General features: G+C 39.4%; 1 long non-coding RNA gene across 1 annotated transcript; it reads left to right on the top strand.

Moving 5' to 3' along the window:
• Positions 1 to 526: 526 nt before the first annotated feature.
• On the top strand, positions 527 to 1,537 carry LOC125293859. The gene is made up of 3 exons (XR_007193447.1): positions 527 to 1,058; positions 1,171 to 1,233; positions 1,334 to 1,537. It is a non-coding gene; the product is annotated as an uncharacterized LOC125293859 (long non-coding RNA).
• The last annotated feature ends 3,598 nt before the right edge of the window (positions 1,538 to 5,135 follow it).

Raw genomic sequence — 5,135 nt, 5'->3', positions numbered from 1 at the left:
GGTCCATCAAATGTGGTCATATGATTAAGGATGGGGTATTTAAATCATTTGGGTAATTGGGTAATTTGGGTAATTTCCATCTCTACCCAAATTGATTTATTTAGAATAAAAAATGAGTGTCCCACTTACCAATATACACCCACAATATTTGAGGTTTGGTCAGTTTAGGTTTGAAGAGGTGTAATTTTAGCTGCATATGTTATTTATCCTTTTTAATGTTTAAATTGTGTAAAGGACAACCCAAGCTTTCAAAAATGATATCATGTTATCATATATGACTTTAGGATTATTGTTAAACATGGCAGAGAACATACAATTTCCAATATGGTCCCACTTTACCCATATTCACCTACAAGTGAATATCATCAAGAGAGTCAGATTACAAGATAAATACATCATTCCATGGAATGTTTTCAGACTCCACTCTCAGCATCATTGTTCTGTCACAGAAGCAGCTTAGCAACATTATGATGTAATAGAACATAAGACAGCAATTCTACAAAACTGCCACTCTTGGTCAGTCTTTCTTAAGTTGTCCTAGAAGTTGGTTGATTGTTGATTTTATGGTAGCCTAATATAATGTGGATGTTCTGGTTTCTGACCTGCTGCCTAGCAGCACGGCAGAAGAGGGATGATGGTTCAGCTGCCATTAAGAAAAAGGTTAAGAAATACAAACTGTGGGAGTTGAATCTAGAATTGTTCAATTTGGGTGTCCACCTTGATGAGGACAGTTACAGGAATGAAATGAAAAACAAAAAGAAGATCAAGCAGGCACTCCAGAAGCGTCTCATTAGTGAGCTGCTGAAGATACATGTGGACAGAGCCAACAAGAGGGCTAAAGAACTCCACATGAGTAACCCAGATGTTATGACCCAGAATGTGTTGAATTATGGGAATACTTCACAACAGAGCGAACTGGAACAGACAGAGAGCCATAACAAGAAAATGGAAGGTGATGTTCTTAGTATTCTTCACAACCTTATGGACAAAGTTGAGAAAAACATTGACAGGTGCTGATGGAAATCCCATTATCCTGGACGAAGTGGAGAGCACTATGAGTGAGTATAAGTGCAGATAGGCCAGTAAAACAAAATACCAAAACAAGTGACTTTTTGACATAATCATAAACATTGAGGAAGAGTGCTGCATCATAAATGTCATTTTTTCTAGCTCTGAATCTGATTTCTGCTGAGGGCTTGAATAATGAAACTATGGACAAAATGGCAAAGGACGGTATGTAAGAGATATTCATTCACAAGCAAACAAATTTAATGAAATAAATAAAAAACTTTAGTTTGTTTTTTTCTGACTAACTTTCCTCTGTAATGTATAGATGTAAACAGCACCAGAGTGAAACACGACACAGGGGAAGGTGACAACTTCAGCATGGTGTGAAAAAAATGTGAAAAAGTGTTGGAGTTGGACTGGAGACATGTAATGAAGGAGGACAGGAAATCCCTTTTTGGTGCTGTTCTGACAAAAGCCTGGTTCTTCTGTTGTTCCTGCTAACCCCCCCCCTTCTGACAAAAGCTCTTCAGTAAAAGTTTAATTGAATCTAACATGTTTATCTTCAATAACTTTACTTCAATGTGTATTATTCAATTTGTACAATGAACAACCGCCCACTATAATAAGCTTAATCTGGCCAAATTTGACAAGTTAACTTTGTCCCATGAAACTAGAGGCCACAATTCAATGACAAATTGACATGCTACTTTATTTAGCAGGACGATAACTTAAGATTATAAAAGTAGACTGATATATACTGACCATTTCTAAACTGTGAGAGGGCACAGCCGTAGGCACAGCACTAGCCATAGCGGAGCTGGCAGAAGATCATTGCGAACTAAACGTGAATTGTTCTTAAAGTGACAGTGCACCATTTATACATTTGTTAAACAGCATCAGAGCAGTATTTCTTTAAGCAATTCATATTTTAAAACAAAATTACTTTTCAAAACCCAATGTGGCCCTTGAGCCAAAAAGTTTGCCCACGCCTGCCTGTTCTACAGGCACCAGGCACCACATGTCTGCTAAGTTCACTCATATATTTATTTACAGAGGACAACATCAGACAATAGCAGTCCGACATGTCAGCATTTCATATAGCCCACATCCTAAATAAATTTAAAACGTGAATGAAAGTAGCCTAGTAAAATAATGAAGATAAATTCTTTTCAAAACAAAACTTAAAAATGGGCATTAGAGGGCAATTGGTTTGTAGTAGAATTGGAACTAATGTGTGAACTGTAGAGTCATGAAGTTTGATTGTTTGACTATTCAGTTTAAGATTACCAGCAAGACTTGCAGCACTGGGGAATGGCACTGCAGGCTATTGTGAAATTTGAATAGTCAGTTGAGAAAGTAGCCTAGGCTAAACAAAGTTACCAGCAAGAGATGCAGCACAGGTGAATATGATTAGTATGCTAGCCAAACAGTCATGAAGTTTTAATAGTCACCTGGAGAAGTTACCAGCGAGAGTTGCAGCAAGGGGGAATTATTAGCAGGTACTGTAGGTACATTGCAAAAGAACATCCAGCAAAAGGCAGGCCCAATAAACAGATTTACTTTCAACCAAACTAGCTCTACTGCCCAGACCTTTCTTGACACTGTTAACTGGTCCTCTTGTTTACAATTTTAGCTTCTTTGATGGTGTGCAGAGTCAGTGTGTGTCTTTGATGGTGTGCAGATAATAGCCTCTCTTCACCTCGAAGAAGGCAACTAGTGTTGCGTGGCCAAAGCGCAAGTATAATAGCCCTTTGGTTACGTCACACACTCCACACACAGTGACCAATGTGTCATGTATGTATAAGCCTTTACTTGTTACTTGCCAAACAGTGACTTTGAGCTACCTCTGCTATTTAGTTTCAATGATCTTTTATTAACTACATCATTTACAGTTAGGTTAGATTCCAGTGAAAATGTCTTTACCTGAATATCTGTAGTCTGCAATGCTCACTCATCAGCCCAGCACAAACCATGTCCTCAATGGAGCTTCTAAGGTCATTGTTGCTTAGATCTAACTCACTCAAGTGTGAGTTTGGAGACTGAAGAGCTGAGGTCAAAAAACGACAGGATTCCTGTGACAGCTTGCAGCCAGAAAGTCTATTTGGCATTGAGAGAAATGATTGATGATTGATGTGAAGAGATTAAGATGACAAATACTACTGTTTTGCAGCGTCTTTTACTCAGCACCAGTTAAGCACCAGTGCTTTTGTACTATTTCAGAAAGAACAAATTGAAAAATGTGATAAATAACTAACCCTTATATTTAACTTGTATAACCATGCATAACTTCTGTGCATGTTTTCCTTGAGAAAAGCAGACGTTGCACATTCTGTAGTCAATAAAACAACATTTTTTCTCTTAACAATTCTCACCTTGGCGTCTCCAGGTTACAGTTGGAACTTTTGAGAGAGACACAGAGCAAGTTTTTTGCAGAGTTGTGTAGGCGATTCTTTCTCAGGTAAAGCTCTCTCAGTGGTGATTTTGGCAACTGAAGAGCAGAAGCCACACTTTCATAGGCCTCATCAGTCAATTTACAACCAACTAGTCTATAACAGACAGCAGAAGGGAGATCAATGAAAACATGAAATAATAATCACAGTTCAAAGACCCAACAGCTCAAACAACAGAATCTTGAATTTCCCCTTGGGGATCAATAAAGTATCTATCTATCTATCTATCTATCTATCTATCTATCTGAATTACTTTTACTTACAAATGTTGTAATGTAAATGTTGTCACATTCTGCAACATGTCTAGTACTCTTAATAAGAAACTCACAAAGCCTTTCTGCAACTCCTTACTGCTGGAATCAGTCTCCTTCGACCCTCCTCTGAAGTCTTGTATTCACTGAAGTTCAACTCCTCCAGTACCTCCTCAGACCCTAACAGCATATACGCCAGTGCAGAGCAGTGTGCAAGTGTGAGCTGCTTATTGGTTCCTTTCCCTGACTTCAACAATCGGTGGATATCCTGTTGAATAGAGCGACCATTCATTTCATCCAAGCAATGTAAAAGGTTGATGCATCTTTCAGGAGAGATGTTGGGCCTCTGCATGTGTTTCAGATTTCTAATGTCTTTGTTGATGCTATTATGGTTACAGGTTGGGTTCGGAGGTATGCCTTGGAGGAGTTCCTGAGTTGACTCCAGGGCAAAACCATGAAGAAAGCGGACAAAGAGATCAAGGTGTCCATTTCGACTTTCTAAAGCTTTGTTCACAGCAATCTTCAGAAATTCATCCAAGGTTAAATCATGCATAGATGCAGATTTCCGTGCCAGGAAATGGTTCAGTTTGCCCATATCTTTGTACACATAGGAGTGAAAGATATGGAGGGCGGCTAAGAACTCTTGAATGCTGAGGTGCACAAAGCAGTACACCTTCTCCGTGACAAACACAGACTCTTGCTTGAAGATCTCAGTGCACATGCCAGAGTGAACAGAGGCATCGTTGACATCAATGCCACTTCCTTTTAGGTCATTTTCATAGAACATGAGATTACCTTTTTGCAGATGTTTAAAAGCTAGTTCAGTCAATCGCAAGATCATGCCTTTGTGAGTCTCCAGGAGGTCATGACAATCTGTCGCAATTCCATCATGGTACTTGTGATTTTTCATGTTGGTTTGAATCAGCAGAAAGTGTGTGAACATCTCAGTCAGAGTTCTGGGTACTTGGTTTCCATCTTCGTTGAATAGTATTTGCTGAAGAACTGTGGCAGAAATGCAACAGAAGACTGGCATGTGACACATTATGTGGAGGCTCCTGGACGCTTTAATGTGTGTTATGATTTTCTGTGCTTGACTTGGATCATCAATTCTCTTCATGAAGTATTCTTCCTTATGATGGTCATCAAACCCTACCACTTCGGTAAACAGGTTGATGTACTGCGAAGGGATCTGACTGGCTGCTGCTGGTCGTGAAGTTATCCAAATAAGGGCAGAGGGTAGGAGAGCTCTGTTAATGAGGCTTGATATCAGCATATCCACTGTGGATGTTTGTCTGTCACTGTGGAGCATTGGTTCCTCCTAGAATTTTAGTGAAAGTTGGCTCTCAGGCCATCTAAGATGAACAGCATCTTCCAGTTTTGGTATTCTTCCACATCCAACAGCTTCCCAAGCTCTGGATGGAAGGCC

This window comes from Alosa alosa, chromosome 4 (genome assembly GCF_017589495.1).
Source record: "Alosa alosa isolate M-15738 ecotype Scorff River chromosome 4, AALO_Geno_1.1, whole genome shotgun sequence".
Taxonomy (NCBI): domain Eukaryota; kingdom Metazoa; phylum Chordata; class Actinopteri; order Clupeiformes; family Clupeidae; genus Alosa; species Alosa alosa.
The sequence above is the reverse complement of the archived record's forward strand: the minus strand, read 5'-3'. Positions and strand labels throughout refer to the sequence as shown.